Source organism: Lontra canadensis, unplaced genomic scaffold (genome assembly GCF_010015895.1).
Source record: "Lontra canadensis isolate GAN:19392208 unplaced genomic scaffold, GSC_riverotter_1.0 scaffold195, whole genome shotgun sequence".
Lineage (NCBI taxonomy): Eukaryota > Metazoa > Chordata > Mammalia > Carnivora > Mustelidae > Lontra > Lontra canadensis.
Window position 1 is genome coordinate 726,780 of NW_022631189.1, and position 25,261 is coordinate 752,040.

The 25,261-nt window shown below is 38.5% G+C and overlaps 1 protein-coding gene across 4 annotated transcripts in view; it reads left to right on the forward strand.

Annotated features, from left to right (window-relative positions):
* LOC116861374 (serine/threonine-protein kinase Sgk3) overlaps window positions 1-25,261 on the forward strand; it is a 139,665-nt gene that overhangs the window by 38,077 nt on the left and 76,327 nt on the right. For 2 of the 4 annotated variants that reach the window (XM_032847907.1, XM_032847911.1), the window contains exon 1: window positions 14,926-15,004. The exons of 1 other annotated variant lie outside the window; for it this stretch is intronic. The gene's annotated coding sequence lies outside the window, so the exon portion shown is untranslated. Of the gene's footprint in view, window positions 1-14,925; window positions 15,005-15,183; window positions 15,286-25,261 lie in introns of those variants that run through there. One more of the 4 variants, XM_032847910.1, reaches the window with a different exon arrangement.

The following is a 25,261-nucleotide window of genomic DNA, read 5'->3' on the forward strand; positions in this document are numbered from 1 at the left end:
AGCCTGCTTCCCCCTGCCCCTCTGCCTACTTGTGGTCTCTCTCTTTCTGTCAAATAAATAAAATCTTAAAAAAATGCTTAAAAATTTTTTTTACTGTTTTTTTCAAGGATATCCTCAAGTGAACTTGGCTTTTTTCTCTTTTTAAACTCCAAATGAGTAACAAGAAAACCATGAGGAGGATAGCCATGAACCTGCCTTCCTTCATGCCAGGACATATAATAATACCTAGCAGTTCTAGGTATTATTACTTTTGCACCATCAGTGCAAATCAGTGAAAAAGGCAAATAACATCTTAGTGTTATTGTGAATATAGTTTGATCTTGCAGATTCCCTGGAATGGTCATAGGACCTTTCAGGGGTCCATGGACTATACTTTGAAAACTGCTGATGTACATTTTAGAACTAAATCACCATAGACTGATAAAATTTTTAATATACGTGTATTTCTTATTACTAAGTCTCTTTCCTTAGAAATGAAATGTATCCATGTACCTAAAAATAAAAAAAAACAAATAATACAGGAACACGTATAATGAAAAACAACACTCTCTTCCTCAGCCAGTCCTCTGTAGCAAACTCTGTTTTAAGGAAAGATACCTTTTTATTATAGAAAATTTCAGACCTCTACAGAAAGAGGCTGAATGGTGGAATTAGCCTTCATAAACATGTTGCCCAGTTTCAACAATTATCTATTTATGCTAAATCTTATTCAGCTAATCACACCCTCTTCCCATCTCCACAAATTTGAGATAAATCTGAGACATCAGGTCATTTCATCCTTAAATATTTCTATATTTTTAAAAGATTTATTTATTTATTAATTATTTTGAGAGAGAGAGAGAGTGTGTGTGTGTGTATGCCAGCATGGGTAAGGGCAGAGGGAGAGAGAAAATCTCAGGCAGACTCCATGCTAAGAGCAGAGCCCAACAGCAGACTGTATCCCAGGACCATGACCCAGGTCAGATCATGACCTGAGCTGAAACCAAGAGTCAGATGCTCAACTGACTGAACCACACACACACCCACTTAAATATTTCAGTATTACCTCTAAAGTATAGACACTTTTCAGAAACATAACATCATATCTTCAAGAAACCACAATGATTTCTTAATGTTATTAGATATCTAGTCATCCCCAATTGCCTTATAATTTTTTCAGTTTGTTTAATCCAATTAAGATCCAAATAATATCCATATATTACAAGTGGTAGTTGATATATCTTTTAAGTCTTTTATTCTAAGTGTTTCCTGCCTTTCTTTTTAACCTTACAACTTACACAATGAAGAAATGGTCATTTGTCCTATAGAATTTACCACTAAATTTTGCTGATTTCATCCCTGAAATGTCATTTATCATGTATCTCTGATCCCTGTTTTTCCTATACATTGGAAGTTAGGACTAGAAACTTTATGAGATTTGGGTTCAAATTTTTTGCCAATAATACTTCATAAGTGGTGGTGTGTTTTTTCTTTTGGGAGACAAAATGTCTGGTTGGCTGTCCTATTTTAAGGGAGCAGTCATTGATGATCATTGCCTAGATGCATTAATTCCTTAGAGGTTGCAAAATGGTCACATTCTAATTCCATTCTTCTTTATTCATTCTTCTATAAAAGGCAACGTCCCTGCATCAACTATTTGGTTACCTCAAGGTGTAATTTATATGGGAAAAGCAGTATAAAGTCTTTTTTTCTTTAAAGATTTTATTTATTTATTTGACACAGACAGAGATCACAAGTAGGCAGAGAGGCAGGTAGAGAGAGGGAAGCAGGCTCCCTGCTGAGCAGAGAGCCAGATGCAGGGCTCCATCCCAGGACCCTGAGATCATGACCTGAACTGAAGACAGAGGCTTTAACCCACTGAGCCACCCAGGCGCCCCAAGCAGTATAAAGTCTTGATTCCTATAATTTATATGCCATTTATGTACCAGTTTAAAAAAAAAAAAAAGATTTAGTTCCTTAGTATCACTCATAGATAACCCATGAGGTTTGTTTTGTATTTTTTAATGATTTATTTATTTATTTGAGAGAGTGCACGAGTGGGGGGAGGGACAAAAGAAGAGGGAGAGTGATTCCTCCAGCAGACTCCCCACTGAGCATGGAGCCTGATACAGGGCTCAATCCCAGGATCCTGAGATCATGACTTGAGGCGAAACCAAAAGTTGGCTGCTTACAGACTGACATTCATTGTGTTTCAGTTCACCATAGTCATTATTCTTTTTTATGCTTGATTTTTCCATCTTTGGTTAACTCTGCATTGGTCATAAGGCCTTTGACATGACTCTAGTGCTCATATGAACATAGGGGAAGGGAAGGAAAATAAAATAAGATAACAATTGAGAGAGAGGCAAACCCTAAGAGATGCTGAACTCTATGAAACAAACTGAAGGTTGCTGGAGGAGAGGTGGATCAGGGGATGGGATAATTGGGTAATGGGCATTAATGAGAACACTTGATGTAATGAGCACTGGGTGTTATATGCAACTGATGAAACACTAAATCCTCCCTTTGAAACTAATAAAAAAAGAAAGAGTCTTAGAAGTTAAGTTCAAATGAATGAAGCTATTAGTGGTAAGTTCTGGGACCCAAATTGGAAAAGAACAAATTACCTATTTATAACATAGTCTTTTGAATCATGAAAATATGATGGGAAATAATTTTCCCCCTTAGCATACAAAAGAATGCATAAAAATGTTCTTGTACTCTGTCTCCATTAATGGAATCTGAATTAGTCTTTTATTTTATTTTATTTAAAAGATTTTATTTATTTATTTGACACAGAGAGAGAGATCATAAATAGGCAGAGAGGCAGGCAGAGAGAGGGGGGACAGAGAGCCCAATGTGGGGCTTGATCCTAGGACCCTGAAATCATGACCTGAGGCTAAGGCAGAGGTTTAATCCACTGAGCCACCCAGGTGCCCTTGAATTAGTCGGTCTTTTAAAAGAAATATGTGTAACTAATCATGGATTAAAAATTACTGACCAGATCATATAAATCATTTGAGACAAATTTAAACCCAAAGGCCTATTCCAAATTCCAGTGTCAAATAAAATTACTCAGCACATCATTAATAGATGATTTTCTGCATACAAGATTAATAGAAAGGATCAGACTTTTGAAAGTTGAGAAAAAAGATTCAATTGGATGTCAAATTCAAAGATTTTATTTCCTCTCTAAGATGAATAACCTTTAATTGTTGTTTATCAAGTTCTATTTTCTCTGGCCCACTGCTCTGTAGGTCTTCAGTGTAATTATATCATAGGTCACTAATTCTCTTTTATAGTTAGGTCCCCTTCACTATAACATTAATATTTATGTAAACCAATGTTGATTTAAGATATATAAGCACTGTTACATATAAAAATTATGTGGAATTTGGGATACATAAAATATTTAAAAATTGTTTTTAATCAGAAATTTATACTTAATCAGTCTTTCTCTATGAAATTTTCAGGTTCCTTTATATTTCAGTAAATATACAGTCCCATTGGTGTACTTAAACTTTTATTGTGTTCCTTTATTATAGTTCATTTGTTATTATATCTTTAATAGGGTGTTAGGTTGTGTTCCTGCTTCAACCTTGTTTCTTAGTTAGTATACTTTCTTTAGTACGATGGAATCAAGTTTATTCATAAAAGTTATCAGCCATCTCAGAATTCTAGGCATAAAGTCTGAGAAAATAGTGGAAGTTTCACACTAATCTGCTCTAGAGTATTAGCAGTAAGTTTCTTAGAAACTCATTGACTTTTCAAAGTTATTCTATTATACCTGGTTAAGTTGTCATTATAGAGAGGCGATATAGCATAGTGATTGAGAACATGTACTCTGGAACCAAAGTGGCCAGATTCCAATCCCAACTCTGCCAGTTAATAGCAAATGACATTGAGCCAAGTGATTTGGCTTTGTAGGTGTTTCTTCATCTGTAAAATAGGGATGATGGTTGTGCATGGCTCATAAGCTTATTGTGAGGATCAATATATGTAAAAGTGCTATATGACTGTTAGCTATTATTATTTTGACTCATACTATTAAGAACATTAGCAATTACGGGGCACCTGGGCAGCACAGTCGGTTAAGCATCTGACTCTTGGTTTTAGCTTAGGTCGTGATCTCAGGGTAGTGAGATAGAGCCCAGCATCCGGCTCTGAGCTCCACACAGAGTCTGCTTAAGATCCTCTCTACCTCTCCCCTATTTTTCTCCCCCCTCAAATAAATAAATAAATCTTAAAATAAAGAACATTAGCAATTATTATCAGGGCTACAAATAGTACTAGTTATTTCCTATTAATGTGCAGAAATACGTCTATAGGTATTTTGTTAGGAAACTGTAATATTACCTATTTATGTGATTTTTCAAAGGGTTTTAGACAAGCTAGAGTCAAATACATTCTCAGAAAAACACATCTCTAATTTTATAATGGAAGCCAAGAGGATTCATATGCAGAAATTTATTTTATATTAATTTGTTTCTTTCAATATTATGTGGCTGATCTGTGTAAGGATCCTAGGAATAATAGGATGAATCACATATGGACCTTGCTGACAGTTATTGACTAATAGAGGACTAACAAACAAATAAATAACTCTGAGGCAGAAAGCAAGAAGTGCAGATAAGGGGCGCCTGGGTGGCTCAGTGGGTTAAAGCCTCTGCCTTCAGCTCAGGTCATGATCTCAGGGTCCTGGGATCAAGCCCCACATCGGGCTCTCTGCTCAGTGGGGAGCCTGCTTCCTCCTCTCTCTCTACCTGCCTCTCTGCCTACTTGTGATCTCTATCAAATAAATAAATAAAGTCTTTAAAAAAAAAAGAAGTGCAGATAAAATGCTCATAGAAGCTTTATTTTTTAAGATTTTGTTTTTAAATTTATTTGACAGAGAGAGAGAGAGAGAGGTTACAAGTAGGCAGAGAACAGGCAGAGATAGCAGGGGTGGGGGGGAAGCAGGCTCCCTGCTGAGCAGAGAGCCTGATGTGGGGCTCAATCCCAAGACCCTGAGATCATGACCTGAGCCAAAGGCAGAGGCTTAACCCACTAAGCCACCCAGACGCCCATAATGCTCATAGAAGCTTACAGGAAAGAGAGTGTGTATGCCCCACTAAAAGACTGAGAAAAAATCTTGAAGGATATTTGAGTAATATTCAAATAAGGATATTTGAAGGATATTTGAATAATGCCATGAACAAAGAGCTGGACTTATGCATGTAATGAGGTTCTGTGTTGCATGTAAAGGAAAGGACTTCTGCTTGGAGGATGGGAGGCATGAAGGGGAAGTAGAGTTATGTGATGGTCACATATGAAGGCGCTAGGAGGCTAGGTTGATGAGGTCTTATTTACTCATCAGTGGGATATGGTTAAGGTGTTTTCCACAAAATTAAGGTAGCATTCAAGTAACGTAAAATTAACCCTTTTAAAATGAACAATTCAGTGACATTTAGTATATTTACAACGTTGTGCGATCACTCCTATCTAGTTCCAAACATTTTCTTCACCCCAAGTTAAACCCCATGTCCTGTAAGCAGTAATTTCCCATTCCCTTGCGCCCCCAACCCCCAACCCCATCACAGCCCTTGGCAACTACCATTGCGTTAGGGTTTCTGTGGCTCCACCTATTCCAAGTAGTGGATTTATTCAGGATGTGTCCTCTTGTGCCTGACTTCTTTCACTTAGCATAATGCTTTTGAGGTTCATCCACGGTGTAACATCTATCAGCACTTCATTACTTTTTATGGCTGAATAATATTCTGTTGGATATATATAGCACAATTTGTTTAACCATTCATCCTTTGATGAACATTTGGTTGTTTACGTCTTTTGGCTATTGTAAATAGTGCAGTTATTAAAATGTACATGTAAATATTGTTTGGGGTACAGGTATTCAGTTGTTTGGGGTATATATCTAGGTGTGGAATTGCTGGGTAATATAATAATTCTGTGTTTAGCTTTCTGAGGAACTGACAAACTGTTTTCCTCAGTAGCTGCTCCATTTTACATTCCTACCAACAATATACAAGAGCTCCAGTTTTTCCACATCCTCACCCCCACTTGGTTTCCACTCTTTTTTTATTATTTTTTTATTATTACCATCCTAGTAGGTGTTTTAGTTTTAACTCTTATATTAGGTCATTAATCAATCTTGAGTTTTTATATAGAGTGTGAGGTAGGAATCCAACTTCATATTTTTGCATATGGATATCCAGTTGGCCAGCCACTATTTGAAGAGACTACCCTTTCCCTGCTGAATGATCTTAGCACCCTTGCTGAAAATTAGTTGGCCATAGATATATGGGCTTATTTATGGACTCAGTTCTATCCCAGTGGCTAATAGGCCTATCCTTGTGTAAGTGTTCTATTGGTTTCATTACTATAACTCTGGTAAGTTTTGAAATCAAAAACTTTGATGCCTTGTTCTTTTTCAATATTGTTTTGGTTATATAGGGCCCTTTGCAATTCTATGTGAATTTGAGGATCATTTCTGTAAAACAAGGCTGTTAGAATTTTGATAAAGATTGTATTAAAATTATTACAGGATTTGAACAGAGAAAATGATGTGGCTAGAATTAAATTGTCTTAGACAACATTCTACAATCTGAATAGAAAAAGAAAAAGAGAGGAGTCTGGCAGACCATTAAAAAAGTTAGCACAACAGGGAGGCTCAGACCTATATTATCAGAGTGTAGGAAAGGGACAAATGCCAGACAGGGTGTGGAGGCAGACTTGAAGGGACTTAAGAAAGTGGTCCATTCATTTAATGATTTGCACCCCATCGTTATATGCCCCAGGCCCTGCAGATGCTATGGTAAACAAGATGGATATGTTATTTTACTTTCATGGACCTTGAACTCTAATGGGGCAAGAACAGGGGAACAGTAAACAGTGAAATAAAGAGCAAATTGTGATCGCAGTGCTATGACGAAAATGAACAAGCCACTATTATAGAGGTAACAGAGGAAGGCCTATTTTATATAGGAAAGGCCTCATTGAAGAACAGTTATTTATTTATTTATTTATTTTTCAGTAGGCTTCATACCCAGTGTAGAGCCCAATGTAGGGCTTGAACTCACAACCTGGAGATCAAGAGTTGGATGTTTAACCGACTAAGCCACCAGGCATACCCCCCCACCTTTTAAAAAAGATTTTATGCATTTATTTGAGAGGGGGAGAAAGAGTGACCATGAGCAGGGAGGAGTGGCAGAGGGAGAAGGAAAAGCAGACTACATGCTGAGCAGGGAGCCTGACTCGGAACTTGATCCCAGAACTCCAGGATCATGACCTGACCCAAAGGCAGACACTTAACTGACAGAGCCACCCAGGTTCTCCCCTTTTATTATTTTTTAAAGATTTTATTTGTTTGTTTATCTGTCTATCTATCATCTATCTATCTGTCTGAGAGAAAGAAAGAGAGCCTGAATGGGGAATAGCAGAGGGAGGGGACAAGAAGACGCCATGCTGAGCACAGATCCTGAAGCGGGGCTCAATCCCAGGACTCTGAGATCATGACCTGAGCAGAAATAAAGAGTCAGAGGCTTAACTGACTGAGCCATCCAGGTGCTCCTCTGTCTTTTTGTGTGTGGGTTGATTAGTCTGGTTTAGCAGTTTGACTAATTTTTTTTTAATTAACTTTTGGTCCCATTGACTTTTCTCTTTTCTCTTTCATTGGTTGTGCTCAGATCTTTATTACTTTCTTTCTTTGTATAATACTTTGCTTTAATTTGCTCCGTTTGTTTAGTAAGATAGAAACTGAGGTCACTGATTTGAGAAGTTTCTCTCTTTTTTTTTTATGCTATTGTCTCCTAAGTACTGTTTTATTGCAACCCACAAATTTGGGTATGTTGTGTTTTAATTTTCATTTAGTGCAAAATATTTCCTAGCTTCCTTTTGATTTCTTCTTTGACCCATGGGTTACTTAGAATTATATATTGATTTCACATACTTGGAGATTTTCCAGATGTTTTTCTGTTATTGATTTCTAATTTAATTTCATTGTAGTTTGAGAACATACTTAGTATGCCTTAAATCCTCATAAGTTTATTCAAACTTGTTTTGTGGCCCAGTATATATGGTCTAACTTGGTAAGTATCTTGTGTGTACTCAAAAAGAATTATATTCTCATGTCTTTTAGTGATCTATAAATGTCAGGTTAAGATGGTTAATAGTATTGTTTAGATCTTTTATGGTTAATAGTATTGTTTAGATCTTTTATATCTGCTATGGTCTGAATGTTTGTATCTACCCTCAAATTCATACGTGGAAATCTTCACCTCAAAAGGTGATGGTATTAGTAGGTAGGGCCTTTGGGAGGTAATTAGGTCATGAAGGTGGAGCCCTCATAAATAGGATTAGTACTCTTACAAAAGAGATCCCACAGAATAACTTTTTCCCTTCTATCAGGTGAGGACACAAAGAGAAGATGCTGGCCATAGATCAGGAAAAGGGCCCTCACTCAACCCTGCTGGCCCCCTGATCTCTGATTTCCAGTCTCCAGAACCCATGAAAATTAAATTTCATTTGTTTATAAGCTACACAGTCTGGTATTTTGGTATAGCAATCCAAGCTAATTAAGACAATATCCTTGCTAATTTTGTACCGTTATTATAAGAGTTTTTAAAACCTCTAAAAATAGCATATGCCTATTTTTCTTTTAAGTTGTCTCATTTTTTTTCTCATTTATTTTGAAACTCTGTTACTAGATACATAAATGATTAGGACCTTTTTTTTTTTTTTTACGATTTTATCTACTCATTTGATAGAGCAAGAGAGAGAGAGCACAAGCAGGGGAAGGAACAGAGGAGAGGGAGAAGCAGCCTCCCCACTGAGCAGGGAGCTCCATGTGGGGCTTGGTCTTGGACAGGGTATCATGACTTGAGCTGAAGGCAGATGCTTAACCGACTGAGCTACCCAGGCACCCCCATAAATGTTTAGGACTTTTATGTCCTCAAGGTGAATTGATCTCTTCATAGTTATGAAATGATCTTTTTGTTCCCTGGTGATATTATTTGCTTTGAAGTCTACCTTATGTGATATTATTATAGCTGCTCCAGCTTTCTTTTGACTAATGTTACTATGGTATATTTTTCCATCCTTTTACTTTTAACCTATTTGTGTCTTCATATCTGAAGAATAGTTTTTTGTATGTGAAATATAATTGGGTCTTGTTTTATTTACCAGTAAGACAAATTTTAATTCTGTTGTTTTGACTATTGCTTTTAATGTTATTATTGATATGAGTTAAGTTTATGTGTGTCCTCTTGTTACTTGTTTTCTACTTGTCTTATGTGTTCTTTGTGTCCTCTTTCTTCTTTTCCTACCTTATTTTGGGGTTCGAGTATACTATTTTAATTTATTATAGTCTATCTTCAAATGAATTATGCCATATCACTTATAGGAGGCTTACACCTAATTATACAATATACCTTTCAATAATATACTTCCATGTCTCTCCACCTAAACTTTATGCTATTGTTGTCATACATTTTACTTACATATAGGCTATAAAACCCACAATAAATGATTATGCTTGTTGTTTTAAATAGTTATTATCTTTTACAAGATTCTAATTGTAAACAAACAAACAAACATATCTCTTTTACTATTTCCACTGTTCTTCATTCGTGGTACATATTTCCAGATATCTGGAGTCATTTTTTGTGTGTCTGATGGACTCCCTTTAACATTTCTTGTAGTGCAAGTTTTCTTGTTATAGTCTTTCAGTTTCTGCATCTGAAAAAAAAAAAATCTTTATATTATCTTGAATTTTGAAAGATATTTTTTGCTGAGTGTAGAATTCTACACTCAGGACTTGAAGTTCAGGACTTCAAAGATGTTGCTTCACTGTCTTTTTCTTGCACGTTTCTGACAAGAAATCTGTCAATTTTACTCTCGTTTCTCCATATATAGTATGTCTTTTCCCCCCTTTTTTTGCTTTATCACTGGTTTTTAGTAATTGTATTATGAAATATCTTGTTTTGGTTTCCTTTGTGTTTCTGATGTTTGGGTTCATCAAGCTTGTGAGATCTGTGGGTTCATAATTCTCATCAAATTTTGAAATGTAAGTCATATTTCTTCAAATGTCTATTCTGATCTTTCCCCAGCTCAGTTTTATCGTCTCCTTCATAGACTCCAGCTACAAGTATGTTAGGCTGCTTAAAGTTTTCCCATAGCTTATTGATTCTCTTTTTAATTCCTTTTTCTCTCTATAATTCATCTTGGAAATTTTATTTCATGTGTCTTCAAGTTCACTAATCCTTTCTTCTGCAGTGTCTATTCTTCCATTAATCCCATCCAATGTATTTTTCAACTTAGAGATTGTTGTTTTCATCTCTAGATTGGATTTAGAAATTTTTCCTTCTTTTTTTTAAATGTTCTTTTATTTTACATTATTTAAAAACCTTTTTTTAATTTACTTGATAGACAGCGATCACAAGATCACACAGAGATAACAGAGATCTCAAAGCAGAGAGGCAGTCAGAGAGAGAGGAGGAAGCAGGCTCTCTGTGAGATGCGGGGCTCAATCCCAGGAACTGAGATCATGACCTGAGCTGAAGGCAGAGGCTTTAACCCACTGAGCCACCCAGGTGCCCCGGATTTAGAAATTTTTCTATACCTTCCTTGTCTCTACTTAATTTTTAAAATATATTACCATTATAATAACTTTAAAAATTTTTTTAAGATTTTATTTATTTATAAGTAATACACAGAGAGAGATTACAAGTAGGCAGAGAGGCAGGCAGAGAGAGAGGGAAGCAGGGTCCCTGCTGTGCAGAGAGCCTAATGCAGGGCTTGATCCCAGGACCCTGGGATAATGACCCGAGCCGAAAGCGGAGGCTTAACCCACTGAGCCACCCAGGCGCCCCTATAATAACTGTTTTAATGTTCTTGTCTGCTAATTCTAACTGCTTTTCAGTTGTTAGTTTCACTGATTGATTTTTCTCATCATGAGCCATAGTTTTGTTTCTTTGCATGCCTTGCAATATCTGATTGAATGGCAGATGTTGTGAATTTTAGCTTATTGGGTGCTGAATATTTTTGTATTTTTATAAGCACACCTGAACTCTAATTTGAGATGCAGTTAAATAACTTTAAAATAGTTTGATCCTTTTGGATCTTACTTCTTATTTTTCTGGCAGCACCCAAGCAGCATTTAGTCTAGAGCTAATTACGCCCCAATACTACAGCAAGACCCTTCTAAGTACTCTATTTCATTGAATTGGGAGGTTTCTAGTTGGCTTGGTGTGAATAGCCATTATTCCTGGCCCTCTGTGAGTGCCTAATACTTTTCCTTTTAATGCTTTGAGATGGTTTGTTCTTTCCATGACCTTGAGGACAAGTGTACACTGATCAGTACTGTTGAATTCTCAAGGAAGAACTTCAGCAGATCTCTGGGATTCTCTGTGTTGTTATCTTTTCTCCCTATCTGAGTTATGAACTCTAGCTGTCTTGTTCTCCCTGGTCTCATAGTTCTTGCAGTTCCCTCTTTTACAGTCATGGCCTGTAAGTTCTCTGAGGTGATAAGCTGGGGCAAATCTTGTTCATTCCCCATCTCTGAGACATCAGTCTCCTTCATTTGCCTGATACCCATCTTGAAAACTGTTGTTTTTATATATTTTGTCTGGCTTCTTTTTGTTGCTGTTGTTGGTTCAGGTAGGAGAGTAAATATGGTCCTAGTTATTACATCTTGGCCAGATTTAGAAGTTTCCTTAAGGCTCTAATCTTAATAATTACTTCACATTTTTAGAAGAGGAAGAGAAACATTCCAAGAGTCTATAACCAGTAGCCTCTGGTACAACCAGTCTATAAAATGAAGTGTGACTGTTGTTTAATCTGCCTATTTAATACTTTCTAAACATCCAGAATATTATAAAGGTTTACTGTGAGTAGTGATTTATAGATTGTTTGGGCCAGACTTCAGAGCTCTGGGGCCTCCTTTAAACATGCCAGTGACATTTTCAAAACACAAGGGGCCATTGATAGATTGCAAATCAGTTTTCACTCTTACTTGGTAGTCATTCTGCAAACTTGGTCTTGCTTCTACTTTTGTCATCTGGGTAAGGTTGCAGTTAAGGAAAATTTACTCTCTAAAGATGTGAGTAGTATGTAGGGCATCTTAACATAGGCAGTTTACCATGATTTGAGGGTTTATTTCTTGGACATCAGAAACCTTTCTAGTCCAACTCTGAGAAGCACTGTGTGATTCTTGTTTATCTTATTCTTCAGAATTTATTTGAAATTGAAGGGCAACTCTTACAATCTTATTTGCATGAGAAGAAAAGACCAGTATTTTAATTAAAGCAAAGGAGAGAGTGAGGGCTTAACAAAAGCTGAAAATAATCATAGACTAATGACTATCTTCTTAAGCACTTACTCTGTGTATGTCACTTGTTTTGGCAATGGGGTGACAAAAGAATGGGTCGGCTACTTTTTATGTACCTCTGTGAATCTTATAGATTCAGACTTCAAACCAAGTCTTATTTAATAGCAATTTATTTTCCCTTTACTTTACTTTCTTTCTTTCTTTTTTTTTTTTTTTAAGTAATCTCTACATCCTTCGTGGGACTTGAACTTTTGAACTGAAGACCCTGACCAAGATGAAGAGTCACCTGCTCTCCTGACAAGCCAGCCAGGCACTTCTGTTTCCCCTTTCTAAAAATCAGTCACATCTAACTGCCTATCAGAGCTTTGGTTAACATGAAGTAATAGGTGTTATTGCAGTGTCACATAATTTCAGATAAAAACAGAATCTGGGGCTCTTGGCTGGCTCAGTCACTGGAACATGTGACTCTTGATCTTGGGGTTTAGTCTGAGCCCCATGTTAGGTATACAGATTACTTAAAAAATAAAAATATAGGGGCATCTGGGTGGCTCAGTGGGTTGGGCCTCTGCCTTTGGCTCGGGTCATGATCTTGGGGTCCTGGGATCAAGCCCCGTGTTGGGCTCTCTGCTCAGCGGGGAGCCTGCTTCCCCCTGCCTCTCTGCCTACTTGTGATCTCTCTGTCAAATAAATAAATAAAATCTTTAAATATATATATATATATTAAAAAATAAAAAATAAATGAAAATAAAAATATAAATTTTCTTAATTAAAAAAACCAGAATCTTACAGTTATAGGTAATTTGAATAGCCTAATTATAGATGAATATATAAGTTCTTTTAGGCTTTTGAGATACTGAAAATAGCTTTTTTTTTACTTAACTGCCTGGAGCCTGGGGTTATCCAGGAAGGAGCTTACAGTTTAGTTTTAGAGATAAATATAAATAACAGAAAAAACAAAACAAAACAAGGTAGGCCTGCTAAGTGCCACATTGAATGGTGCAGATCCTAAGTGTTATAGCATTTTATTGGATAGAGAGGTCCCTGAGCTGAGCTATCATAATCTGAATAGGTAGCTAGGACTAAGAAATATTCTGAGCTGGGAAGCAGTGGATATAAATGTTCAGTGGCAGGAATGTTGGCTGTATGTTGTGGATACTACAGAGTGAAGAAGCAGTCTGCCAGAGAGTACTTGGAGATTAGTTAGAAAAAAATAGGTGAGGGTCAGATCCAAGAACCTGAGTTCTTTGGTTTTGTACTTTATTCGGAGATGGCAGTGAAAGTGAGAAGGTTCACTGAAGAGACTCTATCATGAAAAAAGCCAAGGACCTGCTGACCAAATGTGAGAATTGAGAGGGAAGAGTCAGAGGTTTTGAGCTAGGACAAGAGTTATCATTATTGCAAATAGAAAAGTCTGAAAGGAGAGCTTGAATGAAGTGATGCCAGAGATCCCTGAAGCTTTTTCTAAAAATCCCCAATTTCTCTGTGTGGCTCCTGACTGGACAGCACTTTCCTTATGGTCCTTTGCCCTTAATTGCTGAATCTTGCAGGATGAAATTAAGTTTGGAAGGGTATTTAGAGGTCATGAGGTCACCTGGCCCAATCTCTTTATTTTAAAGATAAGCAGATCTGGGGCTTTAGATATTGTGACCTCCCTTAGGGCCACACAGCTAGGCTGGCCTCTTGGTACTGTTTTCTGAAATTCTCCCAGTAAATGCTGCTTGTTAGCAAAGTGGGCCTTGTGTTTCCCCACCATAATTTAACTAGTGTTTGACTTGATTCCTCAAATAGTTTTTCACGTTCAAAAATCAAATAAATTAATAGTTAAAATAATTCCTTCTGAGTGGTCTGATTTTTTCCTTTATCCATACATGTAGTCACAAACCTTGCAGTACACCATGGGCATTAATGCCAAACTCAACCTGCGTTGAGTATGCTCTCTTGAAAAGTGCCTGAGCTATTTGAGGAGAGAAGGAATGAGTGAGTCTGAAGTGATTCCTACTGAGAGTCCTTTCCAGAATTTTCCCCAAAATGAAAAACGAGGATGTGTGCTGGAGATCAGTAAAGAATTCGATTGCTTTTTTTCCCCCTCTCAACCCTAGTTCCTATGATTTCTCATGCATGGAGCCCGGAATTCATGAGTCCTACCCTACCTAAGGAGAACCAGATTAGCTAATGCGCTTATTAAGTATAAACTCCGTTGCTTCAAGATGTCTCACCCAGTCCTACACGTCAGCTGGAACCTGGGGAGAGGGCCTTCACTTTCCCCTCCCAAGTCTCTTTCCTCATCTTGCCACATGGCTGCCTGTCTCCTCGGTTCCCTCGGCCTGCGTCCAGCACTCCCTCCCTCGGGGTCACACACCCTCAAGCCCTCCTGGCTTTATTTATTTACAGCCTCCCGGCAGCATCCACACTGTGGCTTCACTCGGGTCCACCGCTTTCTAGCGAGCGAGGGGCGGAGCTGAGTGTGCATAAGCCCCGCCCCTAGCCTTGGAGCAGACTAGTGGTCGGGACGGTTCCGTGGATTGGTGTGGGCGGGGCCTGATGCGAGGGGCGGAGTCAGGAGGCCGGGCCAAGGCGGGGAGGGTGGGGGGAAGGTGGGGGGCCCCCGCTGCGGGTGGGAGGTTCGGCGCCGAGGCTGGTAGAGTGTGGCGCAGCTCTGGTGGCGCTTCCCGCTCGCTATGCGTCGGGCGAGGGTCCACGAAGGTAAGTACGGGAAGGGGTCTGGGCGCCGCGAGAGCCAGGTGAAGGAACCCCGCGGGCGCGTTCGAGCCAGGTGTGGTTTGGTTGGACCGGCCCCTGGGCCACTTCCGTGCTTAGTAGGAGCGCGTGGTGCGGCTGGGCGGCCCCTTGGCGTGAACCCCCAGAGGCAGGGAGACACCGGGTCCGGCTCTAGTTTTGCAGCACTTGTTCACGGCATTACCGCCGGGACAGAACACATTTGGGTTGCTCCACACACTTCTTCCCTAAATCTCGAGAGACCTCAGGTACTGAGATTTTATATTCTTTAAGAGTCTAGTTCGTGGTTCAGGACTGGAGGAGAAGCTCGATAACGAATTTGCAGTGCAGCTTTATTTTGACTTCGTGTTTTTCAGTTTGCAAGAAGAGTGCGACTGGTAATGGACTGTTACTTAAACAGGGACGCCAGGATTTATATAGGCAGTGTATGGTGAAAGTTAAGATTTCAGGCTTTGAAGCTAGAGTGCCTGGGTTCGAATCTCTTTGTTAATTGTGAAAACTTGAGCAATCTGTTTAATTTCTCTATGACTTTGTTTCTGCACATGTAAAATGAGAATAGTGATAGTTCCATCCTTAAAGTATTGTTACGAGGATTAATCAGTACTTAATTCCGCCTGACGCATAGTCCACAATAACGTTGGTTATTTTCTTTATTATGCATTTAGATGGGCATTAATCTATAACGCTGTCAACACCGGAAAATCTTTCCTCGGAGTCGTAGCTAGAAATGTTTGGGAACTCCTTTGGAATTTCAGAGACTGAATCCCACCAGATAAGGTCTCATTACTTTTCTCATCTACTAGAGATGTGATCATCCACCTGGTTTAAAATCTAATCCTCCCTCAAATGATGCAGAAGCCCGAGTGTCTTAAAGGCTGTTCTAAAAGAGGGATGAAAAAAGGCAGCACGTTCAGAGAGGGTATCCTCATTTTAAACACCAAGCTCTGGTAGATTTGTTTAAAAGAAGGTCATTATCACTTTTATACAAAACTTACAAGTTGTATTACTTGGGATGGGTGCTTATTTGTACTATTACTACAAAAGGAGGTAAACCAGAGTACCCAAATACACAAATAACCTAAACATCATAGGAATGGTAATTAGCCACATGGAATCTTGGAATTGAAGGGAACCTGAAAAATCACAACAGCTGCCCTTCACAGATAAGGATGAGGTCCCAGGATCCAGAATCAATAAAACGCATAATTTAGCCTACAATTCAGTTCTGCTGAACGACAAATCATAAAATCAAAGAATGATAGCAATTCTGGTTTTGATAATTGTACTGTTTTTATTTTTGACAGTTTTATGGTACTGTGAATGGTTTTTCTCTCTGCAGCATCCTCCTTGGTAGCTTAAGTGCATGATTCATAATCATTCTTCACCTTTGATTTAAATCACAAGTTTCAAAAGTTGCTACATCAATGATTGCTTTGAGAACAAGATGATTGTCTTCTTAAGCTTTGTACAAACATGTTCTAACAGTGCTTTGGTTTTGTTGTTTTAAAATGTAGTCCTTTTCTCCCAGGTAGGGAACATAAACAGCCAGTGTAAACAAATTGACCTACTAGGCAGTTTGTTATCAACTGTGTTATTGGTGAAGTTTTCTTGATCTGGTAGGACAGAGTCAGGAAGTGGAACACTACATACTAGCCCAAGGAAATAGGACTGGGTCACCAAAGAGATACACTGCAATTGCTGCTAACTTCAAAAGCATCAAGAGTGAAACTATATGAAGATATTTCTATGTTAGTTGCTGACTCTTTCTTGGCGCTTTGCGTGGTTCACTCCCTCACCTCTAGGTATTTGTTTAGATGTCACTCTCAGTCAGACCCTCCTAATTAAAATTCCATACAACCCCACTCTTCCTATAATATATATTTATCTCTCTATTTACTTGTTCATTATCTCTTGTCTGCCATTGGAGGGTAAGTTCCATGTGGGCTGTGGTGCTTGCCCGTTGTGTTCACTGCTGTATCCTAAGTGCCTGGAAACAGTGCCTGGCACTGGAAGGTGTCAGATTTGTGCATCTGATGCAGACATTTCCAGCTCGGGCTAGTATTTACTTAAACCAATTTGCTGTCATTTTGCCTTGCTCTCCCCTCCCCCCCCATTCCTAAATATTTATTCTGATTACCTAGGAATAAAACCTTGAGGCAATCTTAATGCCTCCTTCTACCTTGCACTCCACATGCAAATAGCTATTACTTATTTCTTAGGTCAATTTTTTGCAAACCTGCCATTCCTATTATTGCCAAACCCCGGTTTCTTTAAGCTTTCCTCCATTTCATTCCATTCTCTACACCTACAACCTTTCAAATTACCTTTTCGAATGCCTTTACATCCTCATCTGCACAATGAAATCCAGAGTGAGAAGCCTGGCATTCAGAGTTCTCTACATGATTCAAACACACTTTTCCAACCTCTGGCTCCTATATGTAAGAAAAGTGATTTCCAGTTTATACTTGTAAAATAAGGCTTTAATGATAATGCCATGTAAAAGCTAAAGGTGAATGTTGTGACAGATTCTCTTTCTGTTTTTACCAAGTGCAGTGGATCTTTTCCTGTAAGTGGGCAGGAATTCAGACAAATTGAACGAATGGCTATTCTTTGTACCGAGGACTTTTGCTGCCCTTTCTGTTTTGAGTGCCCAGCCTACAGATCCTCCCTCACATGTTACAGTCACCCCAGATACCTAGAAAAGTTCAGTGGGAAGTGTTTTGTTTTGTTTTTCCTTCCTCTGAATTCTAGAAACTTTTCATACTTTTTTTTTTTTTTTAAGATTTTATCTATTTATTTGACAGAGAGAGATCACAAGTAGGCAGACAGGCAGGCAGAGAGAGAGAGGAGAAAGCAGGCTCCCTGCCAAGCAGAGAGCCCGATGCAGGACTCGATCCCAGGACCCTGAGATCATGACCTGAGCTGAAGTCAGAGGCTCAACCCACTTAGCCATCTAGGCGCCCCTTTTCATACTTTTCTTAGAGAATGTTTTACATAGTAATTCTTTGGGCGCTTATCTTTTCTTTTTGCTACGTATTAGCTCCTGGAGGACAAATATCACGCACATAAAAGTTCCAGTTACTTTTTTAAGGAAAAATGACACCCACTTCTTTGTTTTTTAAGTAAAAGTGAGCTTAAAGTTCTATTTTATAGGTCTTTAAATCATTAAATATTGAGCTTCAACAATCATTTCTACAATATGGAAATTTAAGGAAGAAGGCAGGGGTAAATTCAGTACTACATAAAAAGATCCAAATGAAGATACTGAGATCTGGATTCAGAGAAGGAAAGAGGTGTAGGGAGAGCAACATACCCAACACCCACGTAATTGGACACACAGAAGTTTAAAAAGATACACAAAACCAGTAGGGCAAGACAGACTTTATGGAGCAACATCTGCAGCTTTGGTTTTTCTTGTGGGGGAATTATTCCTAGCTTTATTTTGTTTTTGCATCTCTACACACAAATAATGTCACTCTGCTTTGTTTTCTGAACTGGGTAAGACTGAACTTTCTCTTCCTCTTTCTGGTCTGCAGAATGTAGTTTACTTGCTTTCCCTTATTTTTAAACTAATAAAATGTTCATACTTCTTTCTTATTTTCCTGTATATACGGAGAAGTTATATGCCAGAAGCTTTTAGTTCTTCAGAGAAAAGAGATGGATGGAAGATACTTGAGTTTATCTATTGTGTAAAGCTTCCAGTTTTATTATTTGATATCAGCATCTGGTTCAATATATTTTGTTTCATTTCATTACCAACATGTCCTTGCACATAATCCAGTTGAGTGAATGCTTTTATTTTGTGTGTGATTTTTTCTGATAAATTAAAACTTGTCTCTAGGACGTCTATAGACATTTCTGAAATTTAATTTTCTCTCTTGTTGCCTCCCAAACCTCGACTGGGGTTTTTCCATTCTAGGACATGCATTAGCCTAACTTACTCTCTTTGTTCTTGATTATGAGTGTTTACAGGTGTTGACTAAATTTATTTTACCATTCCTAGGATGAAGCTGCAATTTCTATTGGTAGGAAAGAGTTGGTAGGGAAAATATATATAAAAGTCCTAATTTTTTTAATGTTACAACTTTAAGGTAAAAATCTGCACATTATTTTTACTAATAAGTAGCTAATGTAAGTCAGGACTTAAAGCTAATATACTACAATTTAAATTTAGATTCAAATCATACTATTATTTAAATTTCTCCTTTTGTGCTAACCAGTAAAGTTTTGCTTTCGGAAGAAGAATCTTTAAAAAAAAAAAAAAAGAATCTTTAAAAAAAAATACTTGCTTTGGAGTAAAGTTTCCTTTATCACACTGTATAGGCATCTTTGTTTACACTGAGTTCTCCTTGTTTTCAAAAGCCTTAGTTAAGGGTGCACATCAGATGGATCGTTCATACAAATAATAAAAGATGGGGCCCAGACTAATTACACATCTCTAGCACATGGTAAACACTGTGTAAGTATCTGTTAAATAAATCTGTATTTTTCAGGATTTTGTTCGAGTACTGTAGCATACTAGTATGTTTAATAATGGAATTAATCTAGTAAAGAGGAAAATGGGAATTTTTGGCAAATGGGAATTTTTACATACCTCTCTCCACCTGTTTGTTGAAAGAATAAATAAAATGTGTACCACCCAGTACATGGCAGTATGAAAGTCACAATTTCTACAGTCTAGTCAGGGAGGTTCTCAACCTACAAGATGTAATCTTAGATGATTATGAATGCTAAAATGGAAAAAACCAGGGTGATGACAAATTATTTTGGGGAAGGAGCACTGTAGTTAGGTGGTCCTGAAGGCTTGTTGCAGGAGGTGGCATTTGAACAAAGCCTCAGTGTGACGAGCTGGAGAGAGAGAATGCTAGTCAGAGGGGACACAGTTACAAGAGATGAGATGGGAGAGTGCTCAGTGTGTGTGAGAAGTAGGAAGGAGGCTGTTCCCACGGGAGTCTAGTGAGTAGGGTTGTGGGAGGCACTGGTGGGATGCAGCTGGAGAGATAAGAGATTAGGCCATGCGAGTGTTTGTAGGTTATTAGCAATAATTCAGAGTTGGATTTTATTCTAAGGGCAATGGGAAGCAATAGAAGGGATTTAAGCGATAGGGTGAAATTATCAGATTTATAGTGATGAAGAAAATGACCCTGGTTACTATGGAAATAATGGATTGCAAGGGGTAAGAGAGGAAAGAAAGAGAGCAGATTGGAGGTTCTCTAAAGAGACTATGAAATGTGATGGTGATTGTTATCTTTGTGGGGGGTTCTTTGGCATTTAGTTGTTTTCTTTTTGGTTCCTCCTCAATTTTCCCAGTCTTCCCAGCCAGAGAGCCAGAGCAAGACTTCTTAGGACCTGCAGTATTTTACCACTGCTAATTGTGTGAAATTCCACGTTCCTTTTTCTCATATAATCATCCATCCACCCATCACTCTCCAGTGATCACAGTGCTCCAAGAATCATCCTTGAAAGTGTTCTTTGTTCCTGTCCTCCTGGAACATATACTGGGAGTGTGCTTTCCAGTGGAAAAGCTTGGGAAGCCAGGAATAGGACTGGTGTTCTGGTAATGGGGAACCCAAGACAGTGACCTTAGGAGGCTGAGAAGGATAGAGCAGAGCATTGCAGCTTCAGTGAACATCTCTACTCTGTCAGTTCTGGAACCTATGGAAGGACATGTTATCATCTGGACTCAGTTTAGGACCGTCTTCCTTATCCTGGCAGCTTTGAGTCTAGTATTGGAAAACAGAGGACTGTCAGCTGTTCCTCCTACTGCCTCACTCAGTCCTTTCCTTAAATATCTGTATTAAATGGAGCCAGTTTCGGAAAACCAACAGACTCATGTAACTTTTGTCAAAGTTTTTGGATACGCCTTTCAAATTGCTGGGTGCAGACTATTCTTCTATATTGTGTCCCAAATTGACTATTTTACACATATTTTATTTCTAATTCATGTATCACTTTTCTTTATCAAGAATCAGGATAGGGGGTACCTGGGTGGCTCAGTGAGTTAAAGCCTCTGCCTTTGGCTCGGGTCATGATCTCAGGGTCCTGGGATCAAGCCGGGCATTGGCATCGGGCTCTCTGCTCAGCAGGGAGCCTGCTTCCTCCTCTCTCTCTGCCTGCCTCTCTGCCTACTTGTGATCTCTGTCAGGTGAATAAATAAAATCTTTAGAAAAAAAGAGAATCAGGATAAATAAAAGTACCTCAAATAAGAGATGTGATAAACCTTGGAAAGACTAGGACTGCTTTGTGATTACACAATGAGGGAAAAATCAAAGAGGGGGTGCGGTGGGGATTAGAGGAAGGATATATTAGTAAGGAAGGAAAACAGGAAAAGTTGTAACTGATTCATCCTGTGTTATGTGTAGGGAGAAGGTTACTATGTGTCTTCAATTTTCAGATCCTGTTAGATTTTTAATCTGTTCTGCAGTGAATTTAATTTACAGATGTGACAAAGATGTGCTTTGTTTCTGCTAGATGTGTTTGGAGCTAATATTCTGAAAGGCGGAAGTAAAACAGTTACAGATTATATACAATTACAGTAAGCTTTCATTAAAGTAACTAGTTAGTTTGGAGTAAGAATTCCCAAGGGGCTTTTAATGTAGTTTTAAAATGAAACCCAACTCTCTTGGCCTGTTCTCAGGGATAATTCCTGCCCCCTTCCCCATGCCCGTTCCTTTTCATATTCTCTGGGTCAGTCCCCATTTTCCAAACCATTCCTATGCCATGCCTCAGGTCTGAACAGGGATTTTCTATTGTCTCTTTGTCAGTTCCCTCCTTTAGGACCCTTGTTTCTAAACATCCAGCACCCAGTCCTGTCACCCTGCTGAAGAAAATTTGTAGTTCTTCCAGGTTTGTGTCCTGCCTTTTGGAACAGAATTGTTCTTAATTTCCTTTTATGCCTTGGTGTAAACTACAGAACCCCTCTCTGCCATATTAGTTGAGAGTGGATACTGATAATTATAAACGTATCTGTCTTGTAATTTTGGGTAGGGTCCACTAGTCTGTGCCAAACAGTATCCATGATGTGTGAAAGAAATGGAGTTAAGAACTTATGCTTAAATTTTAGAGGTAAAAAGCTGGAGAATCTTTGGATTTTCTTATAAAACATTTTTTTAGGTGTCTGAAACAGAGATGGACAAGATCCAGGACAGTAATTTTATATAATGGACAGAAAGACAGGCACAATGGTGAAGGGGGAAAATGCTCTAAAAAAGGCTTTAACTGATATTAACTATACTGGAATTGAAATAAAAAAACTTAATTAAAAAAAGCCTTAATCAATGCTTATCTATTTTAAGCAGTATTTTTAAAAACAAAATTTTAACATAACATGATTTTGGACGGTTTTCTGTCATGGTGTTTCATCCCTATTTCTATTTTTTATTTCAGAATAAAAATAAATTATACCTATTAATGATTTTTTTAAACTTTATCTCTCCCCCCTTTAAAAAACTATATCCTGTGATAGCATCCTTTCTTATGTCCTTCTTCTTTTTTTTTTTTTTTAAGGATTTTGTTTATTTATTTATTTGACAGAGATCACAAGTAGGCAGAGAGGCAGGCAGAGAGAGAGGAGGAAACAGGCTCCCCGCTGAGTAGAGAGCCTGATGCGGGGCTCTATCCCATGTGGGGCTTTATCCCAGGACCCTGAGATCATGACCTGAGCTGAAGGCAGAGGCTTAACCCATTCAGCCACCCAGGTGCCCCCTCTTGTGTCCTTCTTATTTCACAATTTAGCCCTTGATCGTCCTTATGATGGAACCAATACTCAGGGCCTATTCTGTATCCCACACTCTTGGTTAGATGTTGACGTATGATGTTTTATGAAGGTAGGCCACTCCTCGTACAGTGCTACACAAACCTGACCCCTCCTGGTGACAGAATCAGAAAGCTGCTTTTCCTGCGCATGGCTTTCTTTTCTATAATCTGATAGCTAATGGACACTTGGCGTTCTCCCATCTTCACCCCGTATCTCCAAAGGTGATTTAGAAGAAGAGGATACATGCAGTAGTACTGTAAGGAATTGAGAGACAGTGTGTGCACCCCAGGCTCTCAGGTCAGAGCTGTGATCACCATACGGGGCTACTCCCTGAAGCTGTGTGAGAATGTGGACCTTGTAGCCTAGGTTTGTTCATCTGTGAAATCCAGGTAAAGATATTGATGTGTCTTTATGAGGAACAAGTGATGTGTTAGCTCTAAGGCATGCTTCAAATAGTGCCTAGCATTAGTACTCAATAGATACTCGTTTCTTAGCCTCAGCGGTATTGACATCTTAGGCTAGATGACTTTCTGTTGTAGGGGCTGACCTGTGATTGTACGATGTTTAGCATTGTCCTTGACATGTAGCCACTTAGCAACCCCCCAAGTTGTGACAACCAAAAATACCACGGCATTGTGCGCTGTCCCCTTGAGGAGAACCACTATCACTATACATAAATACAATATTTACTAGCTGTTAGTCTACCTTTGCAAATCACTGTCCCTCCTAAAGTCTGGCTGGTCCCTGAAAGTTCTGTTCTCATCTCATCCACTTCTTTTTGTCCATGTTGGACTTGTCTGAGTTGATTGGCTAGGTGAATATCGAGGTTAGTTCTTGCATTCTGAGTTAGTATCTGAACTTAGTCTCATTAGAGCCACATGAACCACCCGTAGGTGAGCCTGCTGCCCCAGGGAGCCGATCCGCAAGACCGTATTGTGATTGAGTGAGGGCAGATTCTTTTCCCATTCTTCTTCTTCTTCTTTTTTAAGATTTTTTTTTTTTTAAGTAATCTTTGCATCCAACGTGGGGCTTGAACTCAAGACCCCAAGATCAAGAGTTGCATGCTCCACTGACTCAGCCAGCCAGGTGCTCCCCCACCCCCATTCTTCTTTTGAAAAGCCTAACATACCTGTGAACCTCCCCCCAAATTCCAAGTTTTATCCCCCCATGAACAACTTCCCTTTTTATCATTTGTTTTTAGTTTTGGGTTCTTGTATCAGTCCTCTTCTCTGTTTTATTTCCCTGACTGGCCGTAAGATGATTTTGCAGGATTTTAATTGCTTCAGTTTCACAGAATAAACATAGATTAGGTTATAGTCATAGCAGGGTATCTTTTTCATAGTTTCACTCCTGACCACTTAAGAATAAATTTATGAGCCTTCATTGATTAACAGAGGACTCTTTAGAGCATATATATGTTGTAGAGGCAGTGTGGTATGAGTCCTGAAGGCAGACCACCTGGGTTCAAATCCTGAACCCACTCCCTGGGGCAGATTACCTTTTTCATGCTGCAGTTTCTCACTTGGTTTTCCTGTCAGTAAGGCTTTGGTGAGGAGCCACAGTCTGGCTTATAATAAACTTAGCTACTAAATATTAAATGTTGTTAGGTTACTGGATTGATTTAGCTTGAAGGAAAGGAAGACCTTATTTAAAGCGAGACAGTGTAGTATAACAAACAAGTATCTATAGATTTTGGAGGTAGTCAAATTTGGACTTAAATCCAAGCCATTAACCGGATAGTAGCTTGGACAAGTGATTTCTTTCTTTAAATAATAATAATAATAATAATAATAATAATAGTTATTATTGGGTGGCAAGTGATTTAATCTCATTGTTTTTCTCGAAGCAGCATCCTCATTTCCAACATATGGTTTTAGCTTCCTTTTTCCAGAGAAAATTGAAGCAGGCAAATGTGATCTCTTTCAAACTTCTGCTACAGTATCTGCCTGGCTTTATTTTTAGTTAGGCTGAGAAACAGTCTTCGTTTGTGGCCCTTCTCTGTCATTTCATGGTATACCATGCATACACGTAACATCACACTTAATGAGGTATTGAAATTTTTATATTGCTTATCGTTCTTCCCCATGAGATAAGGTCTTTGCAGGTAGGATTTTCTCTTCTCTTTGTCTTTCTATTGCTTAATGCCTAAGGAATGCCTAATAAGTATTTGAACAAAGAAATAAAAAGTAATTTGAAACAAATGGCTATGTATTAGATCCAATTTATTGACTACTTATGCAGAGCTAGGTCTTTTTCTTATCTCATATGCTTAAACAACCATATGAAGTAGGTGTTGCTAGCCTCATTTTCCAGATTAGGAAACGAGGGTTTAGATTAATTAATCTTGTCCAGGACTGAGGTGGAGAATTGTAGCATTTTATCCCCACAGGACAGAGTCATCTCTCAGGAGTTTATGGCCTTAGAGGGAGGAACCAGTACTACCAAACTGCAGCTTGCTCAGAAGGGAG